This window comes from Amblyomma mixtum, chromosome 1 (assembly GCF_055824585.1).
Source record: "Amblyomma mixtum isolate Tamu chromosome 1, ASM5582458v1, whole genome shotgun sequence".
Lineage (NCBI taxonomy): Eukaryota > Metazoa > Arthropoda > Arachnida > Ixodida > Ixodidae > Amblyomma > Amblyomma mixtum.
The window spans coordinates 81,254,041-81,276,133 of NC_143012.1; positions in this window are offsets into that span (position 1 = coordinate 81,254,041).

A 22,093-nucleotide genomic window follows, 5' to 3' on the forward strand; every position below is an offset into this window, starting at 1 on the left:
CTGATCATGCCTTTCAATTCATCTCCTGAGTGACTTAGCAGAGCAATGTCATCAGCGAATCGCAAATTACTTGGGTATTCTCCATTAACTCTTATCCCCAGCTGTTCTCGATCTAGGCCTCGGAACACCTTCAATAAACAGGGAGTGAATAGCATTGACATTATCGTGTCTCCCTGCCTGATACCCTTTCTTATTGTAATTTTATTGCTGACTTTATGGAGGATTATGGTAGCTGCAGGGTCGTTAAAGATATATTCCAGTATTTTCTAATAAGACTTTTCTACACCCTGATTCCGCAATGCCAGCATGGCTACTGAGGTTTCCACTGAGTAAAATGCTTTGTCGTAATTAGTGAAGGCTATATGTAGGCGTCTACAGCTTTTTATTTCGAAATTAACCATAACAGGGTGTGTTTTACATTGTCTTAAGCCCGTTTGAGGTCTGAAAGCGGCATCCACTGTGATCGTTTTTAACTTGTAGCAATTTGGAGCCATTTGGCGGCTCAGAATAAGTTGTCTAATCTACGTCAGTCTGAATCCATTCTGCAGTTCTGCCCAAACCATCGCCTCTTCAGTCCAACCATGTAGCTGATCCTTGATGGCTTGCGATGCTATTCGATACAATACCGATGTCACCGTTAGAGGCCCATAGGACCTAATCCGATCGGTTTCTATATCATCGATTCTATATCAGTGTCATTCTACTCTCACCAGCTTGCTGGGATTTCTTTCGTTCTCAATACGTTGCTTACAGCAGCATACAAAATCTTTCCTGTTTCTTTACCAGACAATATAGAATTAGTCTGATCGGTGTTTTGCCCAAACCTGTTGCGGTATGCACAAAGGCCTATTTCTTCGCTTTTTCCCAATCTAATGTGTCTGTGTCTACTTGAAAAACATCCCTTTGGTGCCAGTCTGCACCAAGCTGGGTATCGCTGCCGCCATTACACGCTCTAAAGCCTCTTCTGACCATTCGCAAATAAGCTGCATGGTCACTTCATTTTCCAATAAGCTTCCTTCGAATTGATACCAAGTGCCTTCAGGTGGTTCCAGAGCTTTCTAGGTACCTGTTTGTCTCTTCTTCGAATATCTGCCATCAAGTCAACTGTTGCAGCCTTAATATTTTCATGGACTATATCTTGGGCAGGGCTCTTTTGTTTTGTGTACTTGTCGCTGTTGAATTTCGGGCAAGGATCTGTTTTCTTGTTTTGATTTCCGGTGTGCCCTGGAAGCTGCTTGGCGGCTTGATATTGCATCTTTAATGTTCACGTCCCACTAACATTTGGGTCTCTTTTTGCCCTTCCACAGGTGTTTCTAAAGTACCAAACCTATCTCGCTCTTAATTACCTGTAGAACTTAATTATAGGTCCAATTATCTATTTGAGGCGTTTCTAACTCCCTTTTCTACCACTTGTGATATTCTCATCAATTGGCGGTCATTCATGTGCCAAATTCCGTACTCCGTGTTAGGTTTTCCCGTTCTAGCTTCATCCTTTCCTGTATACTCAACCATTATGATTAGACTGTTGCGGTCGTTCCCAATAGTACTTATTACTTCCTCATCTATTATCAGTGTACTCAGCGTTTCATATAAACTTCGCCAAGATGTGAGCGACACAGGGCGATGCTAAGCGTAGTTCGTCATCTCTTTCCTAAGCTTTAACACGGCAACAACGCAAGCCGTCTTCCATGACGGTGGAACGTCGCCGGGCTAACAAATTTGATTAAGTAGCTCTGGAGCGCTTTCCTCTTTTCAAGAAAGAGGTATTGCAGCATTTGGTTGGTGATGCCGTGGGGAGCAGGTGCACACCCACGTTGCAGTCCGTTCAGAGTCATCTGCAATCCTCGAAACGTGACCGGGGCGCCCATGACAAATGTGGACGGGGTAGTAAAAGGGCGGGGCACAGTTGCAACATTTGCGCGCACAAAGGCGTCAGGCAATTTCTCAGAAAAGCACGAAAGAGACTTCTTGCGCAATTCGAGCACGCCAAATATCTTTGAAGGACGAGATTCACGAACAAATCTACCAATGAAAGCGCCATATTCTTGTCATCCATGAAGATACAGACAAGCTGGCATAGAATGAAGCCGATTGTGACCTGCAGAGCTTGTGGGCCGCAGAATAGCAGAATTCAGCCAATTCAATGTCATCTTCAGGACTCTGTCATCCTCCTTTTTCTAGAGCTGTCGCTTCACTCTCCGCCGCGCTGCGCAAAGATTTTTCAGTTTCCAATTCGGAGCCTGAAAATGGTCGGATATTTTGAGTTCCGACGTTGCTGCACTTTTGCTAGAAAATGTATCTCCAAAAACGCATCCTAGGAGCTCTCTGTACTTGTCCCACTTGACAACATTGCTGATTCTTGAGCAGAGAACACGGAAGTCGACAGCAAACAGAAAAGTTGGATAATCGTCACTCCCCATGCGGTCAGGCGCCGTTGACCCTTACACCAGGACATCAACTTGTTGAGTATCTGGTCAATGGCTGTGGTTGAGCCGACCACAAAACAGTGGCAACCCATCCTTTTCGGTAAGGGCGTCATAAATTTAAATTGAGGGGCAGAAATATTTGTAAATCCACTTTTCTCGGCTATAAATGCGTCTTTGCGCCGGAAAACGTAATTCCAGGAAGAGCTAGGAAATCAGTTTGTGCTAACAACCACTGGACGGATTTGGCCTCAGTGTAGTACCCCAAGTGGTCGAAACTGCTCGGGAGCCCACCAATACTGCGCTTTTTTCTCTCTTCTTTCTTTCAATTCCTCCTTCATCCATTCCCCTCTCTAACGACGTCTATTACTGTCCATGTGCGGCTTTGGGGCGTTATAATCCACGGGACATAAAAATACATAAAGTAACTTTCTACTCAAAGATCTGTCACTGAGAGCGAAAAAAGAGGGTGATATTACTCGCACTTACGATAAACTTCCAAGAAATGGTGGTGGAGTTCGACTTTTCACCATTTAGGACTTCACATAAACGATCTGGTGTAGTCTTATTTCGATGAAAGCTTGTTTCAGTTATATGAGGGCAGTCTACAGGTTCTTCTGTCCCGAACACACCTGCAAAATGAACAAAACTACTTTAGAAGTCGCACGTTCTGCATCGCCTCGATCATACTTCGTATATGCATTTCCTGTTTAAGTTCACTGCAAGCTACCATTGTAGATACATTTCAATGGGGAGGTAATATCGGATGCGCTATTATCTTAAATAACTAAGAGTTTCTGGCTTTGTCTTGAAATAAATGCGAACTCATCAAATTGGAAATATTTCGCTATCAATTACTACGGGGGAAAGAAAGGTATCTCTCCATTTTAGCAGACCATTTATTTGTAATAGCACAGTACAGTCCCTACCTCTACACCACTCACTCTGGGAAAGAATGCTTCAACCAGTCTTTTTTTGTTTAATTTGTTTTTATACAGTGGGTTTCGTTTACCGTCTCCGCCACCCGGTCATTTAGTTCAATTCTAAGCCTCGTGGAGCGACCGAGCTGTCTAGCTATTCGCCGAGAGATCGACCTACAGATGGCGGAGCCGTCACTTCGTTAGTGCGGATTGGGAGCCGGCGGCGCTGGCGGAAACGTATGCGGCGGCGGTTAACTTCTAATCTCGGTGGCTTTTGTGCCAAAGACGTACCGTCCCGCAATGATGAGGGATACGCTGCTTAAAATGTTCCAATTTTGCACAAAATAAAAAAAACGTAGCCTCTGGAAACACCACGTGAAAGAAGGGCGGCTTTAACTAAAACAGGAGACCGGCACGCAATCACTAACCCCTGTTTTGTGATTTGCTCGCATGGTTTTGCATGCGTTTGCCTTGTACCGCGCTCACGGGCCTGCTAGTTTTATTGCATAACACTTGCCTAATAGCATTTTTTTTTTGTTTTTTCTTCGCCTTTTCACCCCTGTGCTCGCCACCGCCTCTCTCCGCAGAAGTGACATAGTTATTCGCGTGTCAGACCAAGAAACTTAGGGTCCCACGCAACTGGTGCATTTCGCCACGTGAAGTGTCACTGTAGCCATGTGGCGCTGCAGTGGGAAGAAAAGTGCCATTCTAAATACATTTTTTTCTGCAGCGTACCACGTATGCGTTCCTTCTCCTCTATTTTTGTGAGACGAAGCAACTGCACCTGTTTTCAACGACAAGCGTTTTCTTAGCCAGAGACACGACGAACTATAGAACGATGCATTAGGCGCTGTGTTATCATGTCCTGGGTCCACGCTGATGACCTCAGCGCTGATGTGCCTCAAGAGAGAAGACACGATCTGGTTCGTTAGCGTCCTTCAGGATTAAGTGGAATAAATACAGCGTAGACAACGAACTGCCCGGCAAGTGTTTCACAGATGATGACTGCTGCTCTGATTAGACGACGTGGGCGCTGCTCCGAACTATTCTCCCAAAGTAAAATCACGCCCGCACTGTACAGAAATTTTCAGTGCACAGAAAAGCTGACTGTTCTTGTGTACAGTGCAGAGTGTGTTTCAGCCGAGCTGAGGGAGGTCGCCGAACTCACTACAAGTCGAATGATTTTGCAGCCAATATCAGTGAACTTAATCGGGTGATGCTGAGCGAATGACTGAACGCGTGTCATTCATTGAAAATGCACTAAACTTGGCCGTGTGACTTCAATATCACAGACTACCCAAATTCAGGAACTTGGCAATTAATTTTTACTATGTTGAAGTGTAAGTTATGATTTAGTCACTGCGAATACAGTTCAAACGAGTGCTCATTAGTGTGTTTAGGCTTGCACAAGGAGCGTTCAGGGAATTAAGATTAATTTCTTACTAAATCTAGCGGACAGGGACGTCAGTCTTAAGCGAAACATGCACCAGAAAAACATCTTCCTTATTAATTCCCTGTTGTGAATTAAATGAATTCTCTTCGTATTCTTGCTACTATCAATATTTCTACTCGCCAAGTAAGCACTGTCGCGCAACGAGGGATACCAGATAGTTAAGCCCGTATAATATTCAGTGCTATTATATTCCACCCCACAGACTGATGTGTCACATGTGATGTTTATATTATTTTCTTAATTTTTACTCGTCAGAAATAATGAGTTTGCACGATAGAGAGTGGAAGCATGCATCTAGCCCAATAGCAACGTTACTAGGCTCACCAGGGCGTACATTAACCAAGTTTGAACATGTCGTTCAGCAGTGGTGGATGAATCTGCCACTTTGTCAAACTGGGCAACATAGGTTGAGCTTAAATTTTCTGTTGCTTTCTCGAGTACTGTAGAGGTCTCATATGGCCTACGGGCGCATTGGTCAGGATAAACCTTTATACACGTTGGATTAAACAGAAGGTAGCACAGAAATGATTTTTAAGTTCTGAAACCTTGGCGCTTGAAATATAGAATGCATTCGCAGTATAATCGGGCATAGAGTCCTTCGTGTCAGAACCACGCTTGCGTTTTGCAAGACATACTTTTCGACGCTTCCTCTTAAAAGCACAATGCGGCTATTCTCGCTTTGTGCTGGCCGTCCACTCTTTGGGCAGATCGTAGGTCTTCGCTTACCCAATTAAAACACTGCCACGCTCCGTAATGCTCTTCCTTAACATGCTCGGGCAATATCTTACTTGAACCTGTGTTCAAAAAATGCAGATGAAACCTGCAGGCTTTATTCCTGCGAACATATGTCGAATCAACTGACTTACATGTCAGGGCAGCGAAAAGAGCCAAAAGACAGAACGCCGGCCTCATCTTTACTACTTGTTTAGGCGAACAGCAGCGCGCCGGCTTTTATTCCTGGGCACTCTATAGAGTAGGATAAGAAATTTGTTATGTTGGGAAAACATGCAGTTTATAATAAGGATATGTCGCCAAAGGTTAACCTCTCCAACAAAGAAAAAATTCCCTTTTATTTCGCGAGTGTATAATGAGGATATGTGGCTGAACGAAAAAAAAAACTTCAAAAGCAAGTTTATTTTGTTTCTAGTTTCGGCATATAACGTTTATATCAACGTTACTTAAAAAGTAATAACAAAGCTATAATATAAATGCGAACCCTGCCATTTCCACTCTGGATGTAAGGCCCTCGTATGGGAATCCCCTTTCCGTTGTAACGCGTTCTTGAAAACGGTAAAGGTCTTCTCTTGGTTGTCGGGGTCGTTGGAGGTTCAAGACGACGAGAAACACACACACAAAAGTTTAAAATTCATAAATGCCGAAGACATTGCTCGACCTTCCAAGTGTCGGGGAAAAAAAAAGACAGACGTGCACGATGTCACAGCCGAGAATTTCAGAAGCATTTAAATATCAGGTTCTGTACCGTCAGCCGGGTTTCAACACATCTCTTTCTCTATCCTTCCTTTTCTCTCGCTCCTTCAGCAGGACGGTTGCAGCGAAACTGCGAGACATTTCAACAACCTTTCAACAACAAACATTTCAACAACAAACTTTCAACAACTTTGGAGCAGTACGACATTACCGCGAGTAGAGTTTAGTGTGACAAAAACAGTAAAACGATCCATCAGTACCTGTGCTTTGGCCTTTCGCTCTTAAAACGAACTTTTCGAAGTTTTCCTCGAACCAATTCACGCCGTCGATAACTATCGGCAAAGAAGGTTTCAAAACATCAATAATTAGCTGATGACGCAGGTTTAGTAAACGTGCAAGACATTAGCTGCTCCTCGTGCGATTCCTTCAGGAGTATAACTGTAGTCGCTGTAAAACGTTTTGTTTTCCTACAGACGACAGCACGTCGTGCCCTTTCACGATCCTTGAAAGCATATGACCTCTTCATAGCAGCGTGGCTCTGGGCTACACATTCTCATTATCTACATTGAAAGCACTCCTTTTCCCTCTTCCCCTTTGTTCTCCCGGTGGTTTGCGTTAATTCTGCTTTAACCAGTGCGCGTGTGAGTGAAAGTAAAGCCATTTTTTTTTTCGGTGTTACGCGCCGCAACCGCCACAAGTCGTTTCGGCTTTCCGTTCGGACGGTTGAGGAGCCTGGCCTCCCGTGTAGGTAATGCAGCGATCGCTGCAAAAAAGTGAACAGTACTATTAGACTGTTGCATGATGAATTTCTATTCAATTACTCGAATTTTTCGAATACCGGCGGATTCTCTAGTTCCTGGGAAGAGTGCAAAAAATGAGAGGAAATGCATTTAGGGGTAGGGAGGGAGAAAATGCGAAAGGTATAGTCGTCGGTTGTCACACCCCCCCCCCCCCCCCATCCCCCCTTAAACTCTTTTAAAGAGGAAAGCTTGGAACATTTTATCGGAATGCTGTCGAGAACAACCGCACATTGCGATTTCGGTGCAGTTGGTCTCAAATGTTTAAATCTGTGTAGGTTTGAAATGGGCCAGTTAGTAAAAAATTTGGAATAACATATTGTTTTCCAAGATGACATCCGGAAGAACGATAAATTTGTTGAGCAGATTGGTGACATAGGCCCAGCAGTGATACGAGTACGGCATGCCTCTTTTGTCTCCATCATACTGTCTTTCTTATTAGGCTGCATCTTATCTTAGTGATATGGCTGAGAAATGCGGGGCCATTTCTCGTTGGTTTTCAGCATACTAAAAGAGTGATTAGGCCTTTATCCTGAAGATTTGTAACTATAGGCTCACCATTAGCACAATACCAGCCAGCTATCAATAGGGTAGATGATAGCTGTGTATTACTTCGTTAAAGTTCAGCAGACTAAGTTAAGGGCAGAAAGAGAATTGGCTCTATGCGACCTTCAGTACACTTTCAAGTGTTTTCCTGGAAGAGATGCATCAGGAATGCTAGTTTCACCAATAAAGAAAAGAGCCATCATTTTCACTAAACTTGCCACCACATAAGCTCAGCTTTTATTCTTTAGGTTGAGTGTAATGAATGTAGGTTTAACGACTGACTTTCTTCTCGATTTTGCTCTGAGGGGACCCGGTGAAAATAATCAAACATCTCCAACTGCGTGCGGTTTCCTTCGTCTGTTCACCCTTGGTTGTTCTGCGCATTATCAAGCGCGACTTGAAGAACGTATAAAGATTGCCAATGGTTGTTGACGTTTGGATATCTTCTGAGGGAAAAAATCGGGACTTATTTAAATTCATGGCTGCTCAGCATTGACGTTGAACAAAAAAAGGTTAAGAATTCGATTTTTTTACAGTGTTTAGAAAACTGTCTTTCCAACTTACGTGCTTCTAGGTTTCTTGCAAATGCGTTCTGAACGGCCCGGAGAAAATATTTGAATATCGACCACTTTGTGCACTTCTCTACGTATTTTGAGCTGTCACTGTTTTGAGCACTGTCAAGCACGATTTGAAAATACAATAATGAATAATACTGTTGGCTTCTTGTGGATACATTCTAAAGTAGAAAATCAGGAGCGGTTCATGCGTTCAAATTCAGGAACAAATCATGTTTTCAACGGAAATGATATGATTAGATTGTTTTTTCTGCGTTATTTTCTCCGAGTGGCAAATATTGACAAGTAGCGCACGTTTTTTTTTTTTTTTTGATGAATAAAGTGTTTTATTTTTGGACATTTTTTATAAGGAATATAGAAGCGGGAGCTTAAACCAAGAAACTCTGTACTAATCATCCCATAGCCTGGGTTGCTTTTGCACGTTAAGCCCCAGTAACCAACCATAACCAGTAAACAGAGTTCGGCGAACTCAAATCAGAGTCCGTTGAGCAGCGGACGTCAGTAACGTTTTCCGTGTGACACTGAACAAATGACACTACAGCCTCGTGTCACGTGTTGACACAGATAATAAAATTAACCTGGTGACACGGGCAGTAATAAAACACAGTCCCAATGTATACAAAGACAAAAGCATGAGCTGTTGATTATTAATGCTAGCGAAACATTTGAAACTAGGAGGGCATATTATGTATAGACTAGAAAAACACGTAAGCCCCGATTTTCACCTTCAAGAATGGAATTCTGTATGTATCTATATACAGGGTCTGAAACTATATGTCCATGAACGCTGTTGAAAAGCATCACTGTATACTCTAGTCCGTGTTATTGCCTCGTCTCCTCGCTGTTTCATTAGCGCTATAATTGTGTAGTCCATATGACATTCTCGTTGTTGGTGGTCTGTAGCTTTCGTTATTTTCTGCACACGTGCAGATAAATTTCATCATTAAACGTAGTTGAAAGTGCGCTATGTGCATCCTTGTTGTTGGAGGTCAGCAGCTTTCGTTATTTTCTGCACACGTGCGGATCAATTTCATCATTAAACGTAGTTGACAGTCCGCTATTTATTTATTTATTTAATTATATATTTGTTAATTTATTTATTTATTTATTTATTTATTTATTTATTTATTTATTTATTTATTTTCAATACTCTCAAGGCCCGGAGGAATTACAGAGAGGAGGGGCATACAAAATCAGAAGTAATTTTCGTGAAATGTTCGACATCGGTGATTCCAGCATTAGCAGTCATTAGCAGTTCCAGTCATTAGCAGTTCGAGGAATATCTGAATTCAAGTAAAGGATTCTTCTGCAGTGCGGGATTCTTGCCTTAAAACTATGATCAGTGTGCGAGAATATATAAGATGGAGGAAGGAATAACTGGTTTTTGATAATAGGGTTAGTATAATAAATCTGTTGGAAAAGACGTAAGTGAAAATCTTTACGGCGCAAACAAAGAGCTGGAAGGCCAAGGGCTGACTTTAGTGCAGACACGGTTGCTGTTCGTGAGTAATTTGAAACAATAAAGCAGGCGGCGCGGATCTGAACGGACTCTAAACTGTCAAATAGAGATATTTGATTAGGATCCCAGATAGAGCATGCGTATTCTAGTTTCGGTCTTATTTACGTCCTGTACAAATGAAGCTTAATGGAACTGTCTGCACCTGTGAAATGACGGCGTATGAAACCGAGTGCGCGGTTAGCCTGGTTAGATGCATAGTTCACGTGCATTTTCGAGGAGAGATTGTGAGTTATGTGAACACCTAGATATTTGCACAATGAAACAGGTGATAACGGATTGTTATTAAGAAGATAGAGAGCGGTGTTATTATAAGTTCGGCTAGAAATAGGCATGTGTTCGCACTTAGTAGTGTTAAGTTTCGTAAGTTTTCAAGTTTCATGTGTTCGTTTAGTCAGTATTCCATCCTTATCGCTTGCGTAGTTTTGCATCCGCCATGTTTTGCATATGTCCACAGAAATTCCCTTCCTTCAACTTTACTGAAAGCCGTATGGCGTGGCACCTTAGAGCACACGGCCTCCACTGTAGTGTTTTTTTCTTTATGCGTGGTATTTATTAGAACGCTTAAAGACATATGCACGGAACTAAGAGCACGTGTATAGACAGGCATCTTGAAGCATAGAATTTATGTTCAGTGGAATTTCGCTGAAGGTCACAGATCTAGCTTTCAGCACAAACTCAAACGGCGATATGCTTCCTACTCTTCACTGTCACATTTGTTTCCCTGAAATACACCCATTAGAAATTCCCCGTTGACCAATAATAAAAAGAGCTAACTTCGTTAATAGTGTCAGTCTCCGATTCTCAGCTATGCTATTTGAGATTCACTATACGGATGGTTCCTTTTAGGACTGACTTGCTTCTAGGTTTTTTTGTTCACAATCATTCTGAATGGCACCGGAGAAAATCATTGAGCATCTGCAGCTGTGAACACTTCCCTTTGTCTGTTGACCTTTTGACTGTTTTGCGCAATGTCAGGCACGGCGGTAAGGAAATCTGTTACAGAATATCTACTCTTGTCGACGTCTGTGTATATCCTAAAGATGACCACCAAGAGTTATTTGCGAGTCCCAACTCGGGCACAAATCAGGTTGTAGAATAAAAAAAATTACTGGATGATCATTCTTCTGATGTGACAATTCTGCGAAAGCAGATGGATTTGCCCTCGATGATTACGTTGTTTCTTTTAATCTTTTGAATGTTTTGCTCTTGGCCGATGCTTCACACACGTTTCGATATTTTTCGGTAGGATGAAGGTGGAAGAAGTGGGTCGAATGTTGAGGTAAAGGGGAGGATATAGGTAGGAGAGAGGGGCGAGGTGGGAGATGGCAGGAGAGCGGTGTTTGTGGAGGGCAGCTGGTTTTTCCACAGCGCCTCTAAATACCATTTCGCCGTCACTTTTTAGAGCGCAGCTCTTTGGCGTCCGTTCCTGGGTTTCGCGTCGTCGTCGGCGTCGGCGTCGGCGTCGGCCTCGTAACCAGCTCCGCCCCCAATGTAACGCTTTTCAATTCGTCGAAATGCTCGTGACGTCACAGTGCGCGAATTTCAAATGGGGCCAATTGTACTTTGGCTAGTAACCATGCAACCAATCAAAGGGATCGTATAGTGATGCTGCAACTAAGTTGGACTGAGTTTAGTTAATTGCTTAATTAATCAATTAGCTTAATTAATATAGAGGAGAATGAAGAGGTCAGAAGAAAAGAAAAGAAAGACGCGCGCCGCAGCGACAACAGCGTCCGCGGAAGGAGACGCTGCTGAAAAAAAAAACAGATAAGTACGAAGCCGCGTTCCCTCCACCACCACGCACTTCCCCACTCAGTAAGACGTTGCTCGTTTCATATACGTTGTGTCGAACATCCTAGACAGTTCCAACAATTGACAGGTTAATGACAGAACACGATGGATAGAAATGCAATAATGTAAATATGAAATAGCCTAATTAACCTTTCTAGTTAGACCGCATAAATCTATAAAACCGAGAACGAAATTGGTCGAGTTGGGGAATCGAACCAGGGTCTCCGGAGTGCGATACGAGCACGCTAGCCACTCCGTAATGCCAGCTGAATGGTTTGGAATGAACAAAGGCGCGTCTAGCTAATACGGCGTCTTCGTTCACTCCCATCTTCCCCCTTTCCCTTACGGCGAGGTGCAGGTGTCCACCCAGATATGCGAGAGAGATACATTTCCTTTCCTCAAAAGTAAATTTATCGTCCAGCAAGGCGTACAGCCGAATTGGCGATGGCGTTCTGTGGACTCCCTGGCAGCGTTGCAAGACGCTGTCGCGTTCCACTCTTACAGGCGAAGCTTAACATGTTAACCACACATCAGTAACACACGCAGGCAGCCAATGGACGCGTCATTCGCTGGCAGCACTTGAATCATCATTCACAACCACATTCTTAACGTACGCTCCCTTGCCGCACATGCCAAGGACGTACACCACGATCACATTCTGCGCCATTCCTCTGTACTTTGCTTTGCTGAAACCTGGATGGATCCCGAAGAGCCTCTCGAAATCATAGATTTCCTATACTGCTGTGGTGCTCGCAGAGACCACAACAGAGCGGCGGGAGTCGCTATCTACTTGCGCACAGGTCTCTCTGCAATACCAGTCGAAATGTTTGGCACGTCACATGAAGTTGGCGAACTGTGCGCCGCAAAGTTGCCCAACGGCTTGCTGGTAGTAGCTGCCTACTTCGCCCCTACCGCACTCACGAAAGACGTCGTGCACTTCCTGCAACTCGCATTAACCGTCCATCGATCCACACCGATGTTAGTAGTAGGGGACTTTAATGTTGACATAAAGACAAACAGCAATTTCCTAACACTTATGCGGGAGAACATCCCGTTCCTCTCGCTCGTAACGCGTCCCACGGCTGTGACAACCTCGCGAGGCACTTGTATAGATCTCGTCTTTGAGAATCAAGCATTGGTGTACCAAGTCGAACATATATCAGTCTATTTCTCCGACCACAAAGCTTTCTTCATGACTGTCAAGAACTGTTAGTGGAATCTTTGTTAAAGGAATACGTGTGAAAAATAAAAAAAAACTCTGTGATAGCGCATACATGTGTTGCTCGATTTCTTTGCCTCAATCTATCGAAAAGGTGAAACAGCTTTTTGCTGCGCTCAAATTTCGCATTAGGAAGTAACGTAATCGTCGGTAATTTTTTCGTTCCGCTGCGTGCAGGCCTTGTTAACCTTGATGCGTCGTTTATTCCAAGTCATATATTAAAAGCCAGGAGCGGCCCTGTGGACAGCTATAGTCACAACGCACGACATACCGAATTGCGTCCCAACAGTGTACAAGCCCTGGTCAAACACTATCAATTACGCATTGTGGGCGCTGGCTGCTGATGCAAGGCTATACACAACAGAGGTAGGTGGGATGCTTCTGGGTGGCGCTTCTGGAGGGTAGCGTTGGGGGGATGGATAATGGTGGATGGCGTTTCTAGAAGGCGAACCCGGGGAGTTCGCTGGGCTGATGTACTTCTGGAGAGCGGCGGTGGAGGGCAGAGACTCCTCGCTTCCTTGCTTCGGCTGGAGGCTTCACTTCAAAGCAAAACAATTCCCGGAAAAGGGGGTTGGGTGGTGGTTGTGGTATTTCTGCTTTCGCAGTAAAAGGTTAAGAATGCGGTTATTTTTGTGTCTGGAAGGTTGAGGATACGACTAACTTGCTCTTAAATTGTTCGCAAATTGACTTTGAAGGGCACCCGAGAAGATAACTAACATCTCCAACTGTGTACATTACTCTCCGTTTGTTGACCTTTGATTGTTATGCGGATTTTCAACAGCGGCAGAAAGAAAATAGAATAAGTAATACGTCTGTAGTCGACGTCTGGATATCTTGATGAAAATAAGAAGGTATTTTTGAGTTCAAAATACGGGCATAAATCGGGTTCTTCTTCAAAAGGTCAATAAATTTGGCTGGTTTTGTGTTATTTTCTTTCATCGATGGTAAATTACAAATAGCGTTAATTTTTTTGCAGGACTTAAGACGCTTTATTTGTGCTTGTGTGTTCGTAACAAATCTAGAAATGGCAACTTGATGAAATCAAACGTTTGGCATTTTTTATTGCTGTCAGTTGTTCCTAGTTTCGGTATGCAGCCCACCTCTGCGTCCGCGCGTCATGGCTGCTTTGCGTCCGAACTACGACCGTTCACAGCTGTGATTTTAAACGATCAACAACCTTGGAGCACGACGACATTTGCGCGGGCAGCGTTTGATGCAGTATTTCATGGCACGCTTTTCGAAGTAATCCTCAAATTAAACCACGTCGTGCATAACAAGCGTTAAAAAGGTTAGAAATCGCCAATAATTAGCTCATGACGAGCACTTTTCATGCAAATGCAAGACATCAGCTGCTCATCGTGCGATGCCTTCATAGTCGTGCACTGGCTATCCACATTTTCTTGAATGGGCATTTTGAGTAGATATCGGGTTTAATCGAATTTATTCTTGACGTTCACTCGAACGACAGTAGCTTTAATGACTGAATTTGTTCTTGATTTTGATCTGAGGGGTCCCGGAGGAAAATATCAGACATCTCCAGCTGTGCGCGCTTGCCTCCGTCTATTCACCCTTGATTCTTTTGCGCATTATCGAGCACGGACTGAAGCAAACATAAAAAATGCCAACGATGATTGACGTTAGATATCTATTTGAAAGTGAAAATCAAGTGTTTTTTGAGTTCAAAGCCGACCAGAAATCAAGTTGAACAAAAGGTCAAGAATTCGTTTCTTTTAAGTGTGTTTCGAACGTTGACTTTACAACTGAAGATATGCAAATTCACTCTGAAGGGCGCGGCGAAAAAAATGGAGGGGGCACTTCAGCTCCGCCTTAGAGTTATGACGTGGTAGCGTAGTTGGTTAATTCCCATTTTAGATTATTATAAGCCGAGACCAAGATGAAGACTATCCTGCAATCCACCAACCAAAAGAGCAGAATATCATGTTTCCCTTCAGCTCATTTAACAAGCAATGAGATTTTTCTTCTACCGGTGAGATTTTAAATGTCTGTGAGCTTTAACGTACCGAAGATACACATGTAAGTGAGGATATGGGTGGCACGGCAGTGGAGGGCAGGGGATTAATTTAGACTACATAGGTTACTTAACGGGTGCTGGTACCGCATGGCACACGGACGCTTTTTTTTTTTTGCATTTTGCTGCCACCGAAACGCGGCAGCCACGGCAGTGATACGATTTTGCAGGTCACCAGCCGAACGCCAGCGCCACTAAGCCACCATGGCAGGTGTTAAATTTAATACGGTTTTTTATGAAGCACCCGTAAATCAAGCTGTAAGCTCGTTGGTTGTTATTCCCACTCCACCGGTACCCAGGCACTTGGGCAACGGGAAGTGCCTTTGGGTCCACTGAACAGGGTTCCGCGAACTCAAATCGAAGAGAGACCGTTGAGCAGCGGGTGTCGGTAACGTTTTCCATGTGACACTGCACAAATGGCACTACCACCTCGTGTCACTTGTTGACACAGATAACAAAATTAACCTCGAGACACGGGCACTAATAAAGCACAGTCCCAGTGTATACAAGGACAAACGCGTGAGCTCTTGATTCTTTATGTTAACGAGACATTTGAAACCAGGAGAGCTTATTATATCTAGACTAGAAGAATACGTAGCCCAGATTTTTACCTGTAATAATGAAAATCGGTCTGTATCTATATGCAAGGTCTGAACTGAGCCTGTTTAAATGCACAAAACTGTATTTACATGAACGCTGTTGAAAGGCATCGCTGTATACTCTAGTCCGTGTTACTGCCTCCTCTCCTCGCTGTTTCATTACCGCTATAATTGTGTAGTCCAGATGACCTCCTCGTTGGTGGCGGTCTGTAGCTTTCGTTATTTTCTGCACACGTGCAGATAAATTTCAACATTAAACGTAGTTGAAAGTCCGCTATGTGCATCCTCGTTGTTGGCAGTCTGTAGATCTCGTTATTTTCTGCACACGTGCACATAATTTCTATCATTAAACGTAGTTGAAAGTCCGCTATGTGTTCGTTTAGTCAGTATACCGTCCTTATCACATGCGTTTTGCATATGTGCACAGAAATTTCCTTCATTCAACTTTGCTGAAAGCCATGAGGCGTGGCACCTTAAAGCACACGGCCTCTACTGCAGTGTTTCTTTCTTTATTCGTGGTATTTATTAGAACGCTTTAAGACGTATGCACGGAACTAAAAGCACGTGCATAGACTGGCAGCTTGCGGCATGGAATTTATGTTCAGCGGAATTTCGCTGAAGGTCACAGATTTAGCTTTCAGCACAAACTCAAACGGCAATATTCTTCTTGCTCTACACTGTCACATTTGTTTCCCTGAATATACCCACTCGAAATTCCACGTTGACCAATAATGAAAAGAGCTAACTTCTTTAAAAGTGTCAGTCTCAGATTCTCAGCTACGCTATATGACATTCAGTATATGGATGGTTCCTTTTAGGACTGACTTGCTTCTAGATTTTTTTTGTGCACAATCATTCTGAATGGCACCGGAAAAAATCATTGAGCATCTGTAGCTGTGAACACTTCCCTTTGTCTGTTGACCTTTTGACTGTTTTGCGCAATGTCAGGCACAGCTTTAAGGAAATCTGTTACAGAATATCTACTCTTGTCGACGTCCGTATATATCCTAAATATGACAACCAAGAGTTATTTGCGGGTTCGAACTCGGGCAGAAATCAGTTTGTAGAACAAAAAAAAATTACTGGAGATCACACTTCTGATGTTACAATTCTCGAAAGCAGATGGATTTACCCTCGATGATTACGTTGTTCATTTTAATCTTTTCAATGTTTTTCTCTTGGTCGATGCTTCACGCACGCTTCGATATTTTTCTTTAGGATGAAGGTGGAAGAAGTGAGTGGAAGGTTGAGGTGAGGGGGAGGGTATAGGCCGGAGAGTGAGGCGAGGTGGGAGATGGCTGGAGGGTGTTGTTTTTAAAGGGAAGGTCGTTTTTCCACAGCGCCTCTGAATACCGTTTCGCTATCACTTTTTTCGTTCCGCTGCGTGCAGGCCTTGCTAACCGAGATACGTCGTTTATTCCAAGTTATACATTAATAAGCCAGGAGCGGGCACTGTGTACAGATATGGTCAGAACGCATCGCTGTATACTCTCGTCCGTGTTGCGTCCCAACAGTGTATAAGCCCTGGTCAAACACTAACCATTACACATTGGGGGCGCGAGCTGCTGATGCAAGGCTGCACACAACAGAGGGTGGAGGTAGGTGGGATGCTGCTGGGTGGCGTTTCTGGAGGGTAGCGTTGGAGAATGGGTAATGGTGGATGGTGTTTCTAGAAGGCGAACGCGGGGAGTTCGCAGGGCTGACGTACTTCTGGAGAGCGACGGTGGAGGGCAGAGACTCCTCGCTTCCTTGCTTCGGCTGGAGTATTCACTTCAGTGCGAAACAATTCCCGGAAAGGGGGTGGGGGGGGGGGGGGGGTCAGTATCCTTGGTTTCGCAGTAAAAGGTTAACAATTAGGTTGTTTTTTGTCTTGGGAAGGTTGACGATACAACTAACTTCCTTTTAAATTGTTTGCAAATTCACTTTAAAAAACACCAGACGAGCTAATTAACATCTCCAGTTGTGTACACTTCCCTCCGTTCGTTGACCTTTGACTGATTTGCGTGTTCTCAAGCGTGGCAGGAAGAAAATCAAATAGAGAACACTACTCTTGTCGACGTGTGCATATCTTCCGAAGATGAAAATAAAGAGCTATTTTTGAATTCAAATATGGGTAGAAACCGGCTTCCTCCTTAAAAGGTTAATAAATTCGGGTGTTTTTTGGTTATTTTCTTCCAGTGATGGTAACTAACAAATAGAGTGCATTTTTTCGCAAGACATTAGCTACTTTCTTTATGCTTATATTTTCGCAAAGAATCTAGAAATGAAAACATGTACCAATGAACCGTTTGCAATGCCAAATGTTTTTTTTTCTTTTTTTTTACAGTCACTTGTCGCTCGTTTCGGTATGCAGCCCCGCTGTGTCTGCGCGTGATGGCTGCTTTACATGCGCTCTAGGAGCATATTAAACATCGCAGTGATTATTTGAAACGCTGAACAACCTTTTAGGAGGACGGCATTAACGCGGGCAGCGTTTGATGCAGTATTATTAATGAAACATTCGGAAGCGCTCTTTTCTAAGTCATCCTCAAACTAAACCAAGTCGTGGATAACAAGCGTGAAAAAAGTCTTGAAATCATCAACAATTAGCTGATGATGAGCAGCTTTAATACATGGAAGACTTCAGCTGCTCATCGTCCGATGCCTTCAGAGTCGTTCACTGGCGAACCACATTTTCTTGAATGGGCAGTTTGAGTAGATATCGGGTTTAATGAAATATTTAGGAAAAACCTGCCCTGGCTGCCTAACGGGTGCCCGATATATATCCGTTAAAACTGTAGCTAAGTGGTCTATGGTTGCAGCGTTGCAGTCTATGGTTGAGTCTATGGTTGATCGAGTGGTCTGCAGATCTGCTGATGACAGGACAGGAAAACCCTCTGAGGAAACCCATTGGTTACCGGCGAGGTCGGGAGTCGAACCCACCATCTCCCAAAGACGAGGTGGGAGCTCTCCTCATAGCCAGTTTACCGCAAGTTACGAATTTCTGTGAAAGTTGTATGGCTTTTTTTTTTCTGTAGCCGCGTGGCGGTGCTCGGCTTTATATAAAAAAGTATTGACTGCTTTATTGACTGCTTTATTCCCCTGAACATTGGACTTAAACTGTTAAAACTTCGAATTTATCAAGTCGCTCTCGCCCTACTATACTCTAGCTGTCGGGGTTAGCCCAGTTGATAGAGCGATATCCCCCATAGAGGATGGTTCCGGGTTCGATGCCCCGTCTAGGAAGGTTTTTCCTTCAGCTCCCAAGTTAGTGTGAAAGCTGCATAGCTTTCTTTTGTAGCCGTTTGACTACGCTTGGTTGGATGTTAATGAGCAATTACAACCGCATTACCTCTTAAGCTTCTTTATTTGGAGAACAGGATGCAGAATTCCTTATAAGGGTGTTATCCTGCCCCGGTAATCGGGCTGGACCACATTAAGAGCCCACGTGTATCTTGAAAAGATCTTGAGGAGCTGCTCAAAATATTTGGATAAATGGGAGCTCACCTGCTTCGCCTGCTTTCAAAGATAATCATCCCCTGCCAGATTACATTATCATCTTAACTAGATACAACCCAGATCCCTACCCAACCAGCTACCCTTTTCTTGGGGGAGCTGGGCCGCTCCACCTGGGGCACATATTCCAATACAATGCCGACTACCCGTTGCCTCTATTTTCCACGTGTCGAGCGGTACGGGTACTATCCGATTTGAGCGCTAGACCCAGACCAGGGTCATGAAATAAATGTGTTTTTTTTTCTATATATAGCAGGTCAAAGGCTCCTCTCATATCAATTGTCTCTATCCCGTCATCATCATCATCAGCCCGACTACGCCCACTGTAGGGCAAATGCCTCTCCCATGTCTCTCCAATTAACCTTTTCCTTCACCAGTGGCGGCCGCTGTATTTCCGCAAATTCCTTTATCCCATCCGCCCACCTGACTTTCTTCCGCCCCCCGCTAGACTTTCCTTCTCTTGGAATCCACTCCGTTACCCTTAAAAATCAGCGGTTATCTTGCCTTCGCATTACACGCCCTGCCCAAGCCCACTTCTTCCTCTTGATTTCCACTGCGATGTCATTAACCCGCGTTTGTTCCCTCACCCACTCCATCCGCTTCTGGTCTCTTAACGTTGCATCTATCATTTTTCTTTCGATAGCTTGCTCCGCTGTCCTTAACTTAAGCTGAACCCTCTTTGTTAGCCTCCATGTTTCTGCCCCATAGGTGAGTACCGGTAAGATGTATGCTGTTGTATGCTTTTCTCTTGAGGAATATTGGTAAATTGTCGTTTATGGTCTGACAGAACCTGCCACATGCGCTCCACCCCATTCTTATTCTTCTAGTTATTTCCCTCTCATGATCCGGATCAGCTATCATTACCTGCCCTAAATAGATATTCTCTTACCACTTCCAGCACCGCGCCACCTGTCCTGTACTAATTTCATTATCCTCACTCGCTCCTTAATCTTGGTGTAACAAAATTTTCTGTAATACTGCGCCGTCTGTTGTCCTAAAGACAGAAAAACAAAAAAAAAAACACTGGGGCAAATTAGTACACTGCGACAGAAGATTACTGCTATACTAACGAAAAATCTGCCGTCACGAAAAAACGGCAGAACATTTTGTCGCACTTTCGGCACGATGATGTCATTTTTAGATTCGGTGGGGTGGTTTTGGGTGAGCTAGACATAAAGACGGGTACAGAAAAGGCAAAGAAGTTATAAAAGGAAATGTGTATGATAATTGAATTCTGGTAAATATACAATCAAGCAGAATGCAGTGTGGTTTTAAGGCTAGTGAAGAAGTCCAATGTCCTCCACGTGGGCAGACAAAAAGTTCACTGCCCGGCGAATACATAGCAAGGGCAAGAAAAGAATGCGTTATCGTCTCTATAACATTCCATTCTCCTCCAGATTCGAGAATAAAAAGGTCAGCACATGGCGGTTTTTTGGAGAGCAGGCTCCTGCCTGCGCACAGACTCAGATCTTCGCCGAAGGTTCATTTTATAACGAGAGTTCCTCCTACTGATTGCCTTTGACCTCAACGAGGAATGCGCTTTTTCTAACGAGAGTTTCTGCTACTGTTTCTCTTTGTCCTCAACGAGGAATGCGCACTTCCATGGCCTTCAGTGGACGACGTCTTCCATCATCGACATAGCAGTGTAGTATAAAAGAAACTCTGCATTATATTACATTTTGCACAGAACAGCTGAGCGTGGGGCGATATTTTAAGGTTAAAAAAAACTGGCAGTGGCTTAGCTCAGCTATGCCAGGATATACGTAGCGAGAGGTACCTTGGTGTCTCCGCCTGGCAAGACGTTCTTCTTTTATGCGTAGCATATTGCAATCACTCAGTTCAACCCTTGGGCGCGGCCGGGCAGCCACCAAACCACGGGACGTGACGCCACCAAACCACGTGAAACAAAAAGAAAAAAGAAAGAAAAATAAAAAAGGGGAAAAAGGACAAAAAAAAACGGCCGAGCATGGTGGCGGTTGCCACCGCCCCGTTTCAAAGGGGGCGCTCCTATCCATCCATCCATACGTCACGGAGGAAAAGCTGCTGAGAAAATCGAGTGCCGCCAAGCAATACCTCGCGCAAAAAGACCGCGCAATATGCAACGCATTCTTGGCTTAACCAAGCTAAGCCTGGGCATCTTTTTTTGCTCAGGCGTCTTAGCCGCACATTTACGCGCGGCGCCGGCGGGCGTAGTCGGGCCGGCGCGGCTCCTCGTGCGGCGCGGCGGCGAACTATGACGTCATGCGCCGCGCACCTGCTGCTCCTCTCTGGTTTCGCGCATGCGCACTATCGGCCTCCCATGCTCACTGCGAAATGCTCGACTGGGTAGCGTAGTGTAGGTCTCGCTACAAAAGCAGCCCTACAAAACTTGTCCTTGCAAGGCACCAAGAAACCACTGGAGGAACTCTTATTAGAAGGGGAAAAGGACAAATATTGATTAACTAAATTAGCTCCGGTTCAATAACTCTTGCATCTGGTTAGAGAGCGAAAGCTATAGCGCGTCGAGCAACTATACGCGGCTCGGCGTCTGTAACACTGAGTGCATTCCGCACACTGGGTAGAAAGCGCGCCCACCCTGCTACCCTGGCAGAGGGAAGTTATTGGTTGACCTCGAGAATTTGCTCATCCAATGGACGCTGCGGCCTATTCCTGCAGTGCAACGTGTCTGCTCCAACGTTGTCAGCGCTAACGCATGCAGCCCACATCTATCTCTCACCAGCCCACGTAGTACCTGAAAGCGCGATTCAGGCGTCCACTGACCCAGCGAGCCAGTTATGCGCACTTCCTTTCCTTTAAAATCATCGGAGTCTACAACATTGTCAACGCCAACGCCAATCAACAGAACGAACGCCGACGGCCTGTGGCTTCATTGCCGCGTTTCTGCCACAACGTTGTCTATGCCAACGCATGCAGCGCACAACTGTCAGTACTGCCACGTGCTTTAAACCACGGCTGAGGTGTTCACTGTCCCAGGGGGCCAGTTATGCGCCCTTCCTTTGTCTTCGAAGCTCCCGCTCCTCAACGGTTTCGTAGCTTAAAGGGCGGCTAAGGTGTCCAGTGTCCCAGGGGGCCAGTTATGCACTTTCCTTTCCTTTCTTTATCTCAAGGTCAAGTGAAGAAATCTCCAGACAAGGTGACTTGGCTTAACCTAACGTATCGAAGCTTTCGCTTCAAACTGACTCTTGGAATACCCCTGGAGGGCCCCTAGGGGTCAGGGAGCCCTCTGACTTGGCCCATTCCATCAGCCATAGCTGGTCGTTTGGGTTGGCTGGTAGCAAAGCGTCCTCCTTAGAGGATGA